The following is an 11,274-nucleotide window of genomic DNA, read 5'->3' as shown; positions in this document are numbered from 1 at the left end:
CTACTGCAGCTGTGCTCTCGGTCAGCTATTGCCGCCGATCGCCGGGTCATAACCGGTAAGGACCGGCTGTGACCCGGCGACTGACATCCACGGCTGTGTTTGGAGGGACAGGCAGGGCGGTGGCGCGCCTCGCGCTCGCCCCCTACCTGTTTACAAAACACACGTTTTAGAACGTGGTTTTGCCTGCCCGTGCCACCCTGCCGCCGTATTTCTACAGTGGCCGGGCGGCAAGTGGTTAAAACAAAATGTTTACAATGGTATATTTAACAGGCCAAACGGTAGGAAAAAATAGATGTTCATTTTCAGGGTTTTCAGACAATTAAATTGAAATTCCCCATTATCACTTTTTGCCTATTTATTTTACATATCTTTTTTTATTCTTTTCCAAAAAATTTTAAGCACATACCAATGTACATAATGTGCAGCCTCTACACATAGGAGTTCAACTGTGTGATATCTATTATCTATCTATCTATCTATCTATCTATCTATCTATCTATCTATCTATCTATCATCTATCTATCTATTATCTATCTATCTATCTATTATCTATCTATCTATCTATCTATCTATCTATCTATCTATCTATCTATCTATCTATTATCTATCTATCTATTATCTACCTATCTATCTATCTATCTATCTATCTATCTATCTATCTATCTATCTATCTATCTATCTATCTCCCACAATTCTCTGATGGAAATCCCATTGCTAGCTGGGAGACAACACAAGACAGTTCATTTCCTCAGAAGCTCTGACCCCGATGCTCATTGTGTTTGTATTGTTCTTCTTGCAGACAGTGAAGATTGCATAAAATGTCCTGACAATGAATGGCCAAATGAGAAGAAGGATCGGTGTGTTCCAAGAGTGGTGGAATTTCTCTCCTACACTGATGACACCATTGTTGCAGTATTTTCAGCCGTCTCCATCCTCTGTTGCCTTCTGACTGGTTTAATATTGGGGATATTTATACATTACCAGGACACCCCCATTGTTAAAGCCAATAACCGGAACCTGAGCTACCTTCTCCTGGTCTCCATCATGCTGAGCTTCCTCTGTGTCTTCTTGTTCCTCGGCCATCCAATAGATGTAACCTGCATGCTGCGTGTCACCTCTTTTGGTGTCATCTTCTCAGTTGCCGTCTCTTCTCTACTTGCCAAAAGTATCATGGTGTGTATTGCCTTTAAGGCCACCAAACCTGGGAGTCCCTGGAGGAAATGGATGGGAACCAAACTGCCCAATTGTATCATTTGTGTCTTCTCACTGGTCCAAGTCATAATCTGTGTCACTTGGTTGTCTATTTCTCCCCCCTTCCAGGATCGAGACACTCACTCTTATCAGGGGAAGATCATCATTCAGTGTAATGAGGGTTCAGTTATCGGCTTCTACTCTGTCCTGGGATATATGGGGCTTCTGGCAGCTGTGAGCTTCATTATCGCTTTTATAGCCAGGACATTACCGGACAGTTTTAATGAGGCCAAGTACATCACCTTCAGCATGCTGGTGTTCTGCAGTGTCTGGATTGCCATGATCCCGGCCTATCTGAGCACCAGAGGGAAATACATGGTGGCTGTGGAGGTCTTTGCTATAATAGCATCAAGTTCTGGACTTCTTGGCTGTATATTTTTCCCAAAATGTTACATAATTCTGTTCAGACCTGACCTGAATACAAAGACAGTTATCCACTAATATGTATGGAGCAACACTGGGCTACCTGTAGTTATGGCATTATCTCTATTATTATATATATATTTTAGTATTGTACTCGTGTTTGGGAATTTAAATATTTAATACTTACCTCTTCAGGACATGGTCAGTCTAATTGAGTCTCTCTTGAAGAGCTATGGACGCCACTAGTATCAGATACTTTGGGTTTGTTGGAAACCTTGTCCCCTGCTGGGTGTAGTGATTCCTCCCATCAGCCGTTACATCACTACAGAACAATGTAGTCTCTTATTGAGGAGGAACCACAGTAACCAGAGGGGGACAAAGTATCAAAAACATCCTAAAGCGTCAGATACCAAAACCACCCATCACTCAAGAGAGGGAAGATTTCTGTCATCACCTTCCATAAAGGTAAATATTAAACACGTTCTCTTAGAAGATGATTGTGATGTCATTTGTCAGTGTCACATTCATTATATTTATCATTGTATGTAGATGTATCTGACTATATCAATAAATTCATAAAGCAGTAAAGGTGTACAGAAGAATGAAGTCATACAAATTACAGGAGCATAAATGACACGAAGAAAAACAGTAATGCAAACAGCAGGTCACATAGAATTAGTAGACTGAAAGGAAGTTTACAGCCATAGTAATGGTGGAGAACAAATGTCTTCATCTTGGGGATGTAAGAGGGAAGGAAAAGGGAGTATAGAGAGGGAAGTTAAAGTGGAGCTCCACCCAAAAGGGGAAGCTCCACTTGAAGCCTTTGTCCCCCGCTCCTCATTAAGGATTGGCACCTTTGGGGAGCGATTGCCCGAATTTGACAGGTACCCGCTCCCACTTCCCCTGCAATCGCCTGGGCGATCGGAAGCGGAAGTTGTCCTCCCCCTCCCTCCCCGTAGTCTTTTGTGTCACGTGACAGGTCCCAGAAGACTATGGGGCCATTCACGAAGCGCAACGCTTCTCGCATATGCTCAGTGGGCACCCCGGCTGTGAAGCCGCAAGCTTTCACAGCCGGGTGCCCACACTGAAGATGCCGGCGCTGGAGAAAGAAGACGGCCGGTGAAATCAGCGGTGGTGGTGAGGACATCTCTGGACCCAAGGACAGGTAAGTGGCCGTATTTTAAAAGTCAGAAGCTACAGTTTTTGTTATTTTTTTCCAGGTGGAACTCCGCTTTACGGTTAAGGCAGGGTAGAAGGAGGAGAAATGTTGGAGGAGGGTAATCAAACACGGGAGTGGACTAACAATACAAGGAAATAGTTCCAGTCAGCAATACAAGGCAATGTAAGTACATGTCATCAATCTTATAAAGTACAATCTGCATTATTTAGCCATATGGACCAAATTAGAATGAATTTTTGTGCCAATTATTTTTATTTAATTCTGGTATTTATTCCATTTCACATTGGTAGTTTAAATCTCTAAGAGTGTTGACCATACTTGGCTGTGAAAGGAATTCCATATTCTAACAATGGTGCGTTCAGCTGCAAAAAGTAGGTAGAGAACCACAAAATGTAATATTAATGGGTATTTGTAAAGTACCTAAATTCAGTAATGTAAGGACAGTGTCAGGTAAGATCTAAGTGCCCTATAATATTAGAGGCTAGGAAGTAGATAGCATTCCAGTAAGGGTGCATAAAATATGGGGAAAATCCCGTTTCTCCACATAGTCACCAGCACCTAGGGGACCATGTCAGGTATAATTTAGGTAATGTGAAGGGGGTAGAATACCAATGATGGAGTGTTTTTTGGTCAAGTTCTCGGTGACTGAAAGAGTAGAGCTTGCATATTATTATTATTATTATTATTATTATTATAATACAGTATTTATAAAGCGCCAATAGTTTGCTCAGCGCTGTACATTACAAAGAGGGACAGAACATGTGACAGAACAATACCAATACAATGCAAAACATGAGGGGATTGAGGGCCCTGCTCTTTGGAGCTTACAATCTAGGAGGGAGGGGATGGTGGCACAGGAGGAGATAGCTGTGGGGGATGGAGTGGTAGGAAGAGTGGAGGAGGTCGGCAAGTTAGCAGGGGGTGGGGTAGGCTTCCCTGAAGAGATGGGTTTTCAGGGTGCGCCTAAAGGAGAGGAGAGTAGGTGATAATCTGATGGGTTGGGGCAGGGAGTTCCAGAGGATGGGTGACACCCTGGAGAAGTCCTGGAGGCGGGCATGGGAGGAGGAGACCAGGGAACTAGAGAGAAGGAGGTCTTGTGAGGAGCGGAGTGTTCGTGTTGGGTGGTACTTGGATATTAGGTCAGTGATGTAGTTCGGGGCAGTATGGTGGACGGCTTTGTACGTCAGTGTTAGGATTTTGAATTTTATCCATTGCGCAATCAGAAGCCATTGGAGGGATTGGCAGAGGGGGGTGGAGGACACTGAGTGGAGGCCAGTGGAGGGATTGGCAGAGGGGGGTGGCAGAGATGGAGCGGTTGGTAAGGTGGATGAGTCTGGCAGCCGTATTCAGGATGGACTGAAGCGGGGATAGCCAGCGGCGAGGCAGGCCAGTGAGGATGGAGTTGCAGTAGTCGAGTCGTGATATGATGAGGGAGTGGATGAGCTGTTTTGTGGTTTCTGGGGTTAGGAACGTGCGGATTTTGGCGATGTTGCGGAGGTGGAGTCTGCACGAGTTTGTTAAAGATTGGACTTGGGGCTGGAAGGATAGGTTGGAGTCCAGAATGACACCAAGTACTCTGGCCTGCAGGGCGGGTTTGATGGTGGCATTGTTGGATGTGATGGAGAAGTCAATGGGGGGTGGTGCCCGGGCTGGGGGAAAGACAAGAAACTCAGTTTTGGAGAGGTTCAGTTTAACTGCTTGCCGCCCTGCCACTGTATATATACGTGTGCAGGGTGGCATTCAGGCTCAAAACCTCATTTTAAAATGGGTTCCGCGCTCCCGACATTTTCGCCGGCAGGGGGCGCGCGCACGCTCACGATGACCCGCGGGTGACACCATTCGATCCCGGAGGGATCAATCATTCGATTTCAGCCAGTGATGTCTGGCTGAAATCAGATGATCGGTCCCTGTCCTATCCTGTCCTGTGTTGACATTTACACAGGACAGGATATGATGTCATTCTTCTCTGCCTGGACACATTCCGTTCCAGACAGAGAAGAAGACATACAAACAGTGAGTAAAACAGCACATACCCACAGGTTAGAACACACCTAAGACACATTTAACCCCCTGATCACCCCTCCAGTTAACCCCTTCACTGCCCTGTCACCAGTGTCACTGATCAGTGAACCGATTTTTACTGATCACTGTATCAGTGTCGCTGGCGACTTCCGATAGTGTTAGCGCCCCTCCCAGATAGTGCCAGATTGCCCGCCAGTACACCAGTAATCCCGTTTAACCCCTTGATCGCCCCCCCCAGTTAACTCCTTCACTGCCCTCTCACCCGTGTCACTGATCAGTGAACCGATTTTTACTGATCACTGTATCAGTGTCGCTGGCGACTTCCGATAGGGTTAGCGCCCCTCCCAGATAGCGCCAGTTTGCCTGCTAGTACACCAGTAATCCCATTTAACCCCTTAATCTCTCCCCCCCCCCCAGTTCACCCCTTCACTGCCCTGTCACCAATGTCACTGATCAGTGAACCGATTTTTACTGATCACTGTATCAGTGTCGCTGGCGACTTCCAATAGTGTTAGCGCCAATCCCAGATAGCGGCAGTTTGCCTGCCAGTAATCCCGTTAACCCCTTAATCCCCCCCCCCAGTTAACCCCTTCACTGCCCTGTCACCAGTGTCATTGATCAGTGAACCGACTTTTACTGATCACTGTATCAGTGTCGCTGGCGACTTCCGATAGTGTTAGCGCCCCTCCCAGATAGCGCCAGATTGCCCGCCAGTACACCAGTAATCCCGTTTAACCCCTTGATCGCCCCCCCCCCCAGTGAACCCCTTCACTGCCCTGTCACCAGTGTCACTGATCAGTGAACCGATTTTTACTGATCACTGTATCAGTGTCGCTGGTGACTTCCGATAGGGTTAGCGCCCCTCCCAGATAGCGCCAGTTTGCCCGCTAGTACACCAGTAATCCCATTTATCCCCTTAATCTCTCTCCCCCCCTGTTAACCCCTTCACTGCCCTGTCACCAGTGTCACTGATCAGTGAACCGATTTTTACTGATCACTGTATTAGTGTCACTGGTGACTTCCAATAGTGTTAGCGCCCCTCCCAGATAGCGCCAGTTTGTCCGCTAATGCACAGGATTTTTTTTTTACCAAAAACATGGAGCAGAATACATTTTGGCTTCAATTTATGACTAACTTTGAGTTTGCGATATATTTTTTATAGCTGAAAGTAGAAAATATAGTTTTTTTTTAAAAATGTTTGTGTTTTTTTTGTTTATAGCGCAAAAAAAAAAGTGCACAGGTGATAAAATACCACCAAAAGAAAGCTCTATTTGTGTGAAAAAAAGGACGTAAATTTAGTTTGGGTACAGCATTGCATGACCGCGCAATTATCATTTGAATTAGTGCAGCGCTGTATAGCAAAAAAGCCATAAATTACAGTATCTCTCCCATAGTTTGTATCTATATAACTATCACACAAACCAATCAATATACACTTATTGGGATTTTTTTTACCAAAAACATGGAGCAGAATACATTTTGGCTTAAATTTATGACTAACTTTGAGTTTACGATATATTTTTTATAGCTGAAAGAAGAAAATATTTTTTTTTTCAAACTTTTTGTGTTTTTTTATAGCGCAAAAAATAAAAAGTGCACAGGTGATAAAAAAAATCATCAAAAGAAAGCTCTATTTGTGTAAAAAAAAAACGTAAATTTCGTTTGGGTGCAGCATTGCATGAAAGCGCAATTATCATTTGAATTAGTGCAGCGCCAAACAGCAAAAAAAGGCGTGGTCATTAAGGGGGGTAAATCCTCAGGAGCTCAAGTGGTTAAGGAAGTGGAGCGACATCCAATCTGATATGTCGCTGAGTAGGTGTGTGATTCGGGCAGAGACCGAGGGGGTGAGGTGGGGGTTGAGAGATAGATTTGTGTGTCGTCGGCATAGAGGTGGTAGTTGAAGCCGTGAGAGTGTATGAGTTGGCCAAGGGAGGAGGTGTAGATGGAGAAGAGAAGGGGCCCGAGGACAGAGCCTTGAGGGACCCCAACAGAGAGGGGGAGAGAGGGGGAGGTGGTAGCAATATAGGTAAAGCTGAAAGAGCGTTGTGACAGGTAGGATGAGAGCCAGGAGAGAGCAGAATCTCTGAGGCCGAGGGAGTGTAGTTTTTGAGGAGGAGGGGGTGGTCAACTGTGTCGAAGGCCGCAGAGAGGTCAAGGAGAAAGAGCACTGAATAGTGTCCATTAGCTTTGGCAGTTAGCAGGTATATAGTGGAGAGTGCGGCTTTCCAGCTCGCCTTGGGGAGGACTTTATCTATGTTCCCCTCGCACACATTCTTGGAAGTACGGCTCATCAATGGTGGGTGATGTAGCAACTACCAGCTGGGACTGGAAACATCCTAGACAAACGTACATATTCATACAAAATGATAGAAAAATGCCACGATATCTATCTATGGAGAAATCTATAATCTATCTATCTATCTATTAATCTATCTATCTATCTATTAATCTATCTATCTATCTATCTATCTATCTATCTATCTATCTATCTATTATCTATCTATCTATCTATCTATCTATCTATCTATCTATCTATTATCTATCTATCTATTATCTATCTATCTATCTATCTATCTATCTATCTATCTATCTATCTATTATCTATCTATCTATCTATCTATTATCTATCTATCTATCTATCTATCTATTATCTATCTATTATCTATCTATTATCTATCTATCTATTATCTATTATCTATCTATCTATCTATCTATTATCTATCTATCTATCTATCTATCTATCTATCTATCTATCTATTATCTATCTATCTATTATCTATCTATCTATCTATCTATCTATCTATCTATCTATCTATCTATTATCTATCTATCTATCTATCTATTATCTATCTATCTATCTATCTATCTATTATCTATCTATTATCTATCTATTATCTATCTATCTATTATCTATTATCTATCTATCTATCTATCTATTATCTATCTATCTATCTATCTATCTATTATCTATCTATCTATCTATCTATCTATCTATCTATCTATCTATCTATTATCTATCTATCTATTATCTATCTATCTATCTATCTATCTATCTATCTATCTATCTATCTATCTATTATCTATCTATCTATTATCTATCTATCTATTATCTATCTATCTATCTATCTATCTATCTATCTATCTATCTATTATCTATCTATCTATTATCTATCTATTATCTATCTATCTATCTATCTATCTATCTATCTATCTATCTATCTATCTATCTATCTATCTATTATCTATCTATCTATTATCTATCTATCTATCTATCTATCTATCTATTATCTATCTATTATCTATCTATCTATCTATCTATCTATCTATCTATTATCTATCTATCTATCTATCTATCATCTATCTATCTATCTATCTATCTATTATCTATCTATTATCTATCTATCTATCTATCTATCTATCTATCTATCTATCTATCTATCTATCTATTATCTATCTATCTATCTATCTATCTATCTATCTATTATCTATCTATCTATCTATCTATCTATTATCTATCTATCTATCTATCTATCTATCTATCTATCTATCTATCTATCATCTATCTATCTATTATCTATCTATCTATCTATCTATCTATTATCTATCTATCTATTATCTATCTATCTATCTATCTATTATCTATCTATCTATCTATCTATCTATCTATCTATCTATCATCTATCTATCTATCTATTATCTATCTATCTATCTATCTATCTATCTATCTATCTATCTATCTATCTATCTATCTATCTATCTATCTATCTATCTATTATCTATCTATCTATCTATCTATTATCTATCTATCTATCTATCTATCTATCTATCTATCTATCTATCTATCTATCTATCTATCATCTATCTATCTATCATCTATCTATCTATCTATCTATCTATCTATCTATCTATTATCTATCTATTATCTATCTATCTATCTATCTATCTATCTATCTATTATCTATCTATCTATCTATCTATCTATCTATCTATCTATTATCTATCTATCTATCTATCTATCTATCTATCTATTATCTATCTATCTATCTATCTATCTATTATCTATCTATCTATCTATCTATCTATCTATCTATCTATCTATCATCTATCTATCTATTATCTATCTATCTATCTATCTATCTATTATCTATCTATCTATTATCTATCTATCTATCTATCTATTATCTATCTATCTATCTATCTATCTATCTATCTATCTATCTATCTATCTATCATCTATCTATCTATCTATCTATCTATCTATCTATCTATTATCTATCTATCTATCTATCTATCTATCTATCATCTATCTATCTATTATCTATCTATCTATCTATTATCTATCTATCTATCTATCTATCTATCTATTATCTATCTATCTATCTATCTATCTATCTATCTATCTATTATCTATCTATCTATCTATCTATCTATCTATCTATCTATCTATTATCTATCTATCTATTATCTATCTATCTATCTATCTATCTATCTATCTATCTATCTATCTATCTATCTATCTATCTATCTATCTATCTATTATCTATCTATTATCTATCTATCTATTATCTATCTATCTATCTATCTATCTATCTATCTATCTATCTATCTATCTATCTATTAAAATTGATCTATTTTACTAAATGATTTGATGAGACATAACTTGTGTAAAACTGTTTCCTTGGTTAAGATACTTTTCTTGTGTCTCTCATGTGCTGTGTGTTGGGTGTCGGTGTCCCCCGGGAAGGTACAGATGATACTATAATAAAATCATTGTATTCTGCAGCTCAGTATAGCTATGAAAACCATCACATTGCCATCATTGTAATCAATAATCATCACTTAGCTGGTAGGGGCGTCTCTGCAGGGAGGGGTGTGAGGAGGTTCAGCAGCTGTGATCTGTCTTTCTATGAATGTGTCCCCCTCTGTAATTATGTCTCCAGGTGACAACATCCTCTGTGTATGGATACAACTACTGTATACTGATAGAGCCAGGTGAGGATGGAGGGAGGGGGAGGATGACGGGAGGGGGAGCGCAGTCTGGCAGATGCTAACACAATTCTTTTCCCAGAATATACAGATGACTTACAGTAGACATCCCTATGAGATAAAAAAAAAAAAGTTTATAGAAAATGACATTTCTGATCAAATTTATAGGAATGCCATTACACAGATACAATTAAAGTTTCACATTTCATTTACAGACCTAATAACTCGACGATACATTTTATTAGTTATGATACAAATCGGAGTCATTTATTTATTTAGTTATTGGGGGAGCAATGCTTTCATTTGGTGATATTGTCTGACAAGAGTGAACTAATTATTTGTATATTTAAAAGGCAAAAGAAGCAAAAAAATACTTAAGTTTGACCACTGATAATATTACAAAAAAAATAAAAAATTGACCAGTGATAATTAAAAAACGAAAAAAAAGTGTTATGAAAGGGAGTCTGTAAGAATTTCATGGCCAATGTATTTGATGTTGGCCCCAAATTTGCCCAATAATCTTTACCACCTTCCCGCCTGCCCTATAGCAGATTGACAGCCGGGCGGGACGGTCCTCCTGCTGAGCGAACGTCATATGATGTCCCATCAGAAGGTGCCGCCCATGTGGCCACGGAGCCGCACAGAGTAGTACAATCTTACAATGGTAATACTGTATTACTCTGGTCACAGTGTATTACTCTGGTCACAGTGTGTTGCTCTGGTCACAGTGTGTTGAAAAATAAAATTGTAAAAAAAAAAAGAAAAAAATGTAATAAAAATAAGAAAAATGTGAAAAAACCATTTGGTTTGGGTCACAACGGTCACATGGTACAGACAGGGCTAATCACACCCATCTGTATCATGTGATGAGCTTTGTCCAATCACAGCTAATCACAACAAAAGACTGAATGAATCGGTTTCATTCAGTAACAATGATTGCAAATATCAATTAAATACATCGATCTTAGCAATCATAATGTGTAAAAAAAAATCCTGATCACTCGCCCAGAGCAGTACAATGTTACTATGGTAACATTGTATTGCTCCAGTTACAGTGTATTGAAAAGAATTAGTAGAAAAATAATTTAATAAAAAAGATAAAAATAATAAAAAAATTAAAAAAAATTAAATTAAATTCTTCTTCATCTTAGTTTTTTTTTTTTTTACACACCAGTCAGTGCCCCTGATCACCACCACACCAGTGATATGATAACACTGTACTGGACTGGTGATAATATGTAAAAACAAAAATCGTTTGAATTGTCCACAAATGAGTCATGTGGGGGGTATTTGTACTATCCTGGCTTTTCAGGCCTCACATGGTAAAAAAATTTAATACAAATTAAAGTAGAAAAATGAAAAAAAAAAAAAGTTTGGTTTTGGTCACAAAGGTTACATGGTACACGGTCATAGGGTACAGACAGGGCCAATCACAGCCCATCTGTATCATGTGATGAGCTTTGCCCAATCAC

At 39.4% G+C, this 11,274-nt stretch overlaps 1 pseudogene; it reads left to right on the top strand.

Annotated features, from left to right (window-relative positions):
* Nucleotides 1–766: 766 nt before the first annotated feature.
* On the top strand, nt 767–1,692 carry LOC149442379 (vomeronasal type-2 receptor 26-like; annotated as a pseudogene).
* The last annotated feature ends 9,582 nt before the right edge of the window (nt 1,693–11,274 follow it).

The sequence above is a fragment of the Staurois parvus genome, unplaced genomic scaffold (assembly GCF_062004578.1).
Source record: "Staurois parvus isolate SC_StPar_1 unplaced genomic scaffold, SC_StPar_1.0 ptg000893l, whole genome shotgun sequence".
NCBI lineage: Eukaryota > Metazoa > Chordata > Amphibia > Anura > Ranidae > Staurois > Staurois parvus.
This window is presented reverse-complemented; position numbering and strand designations above follow the sequence as displayed.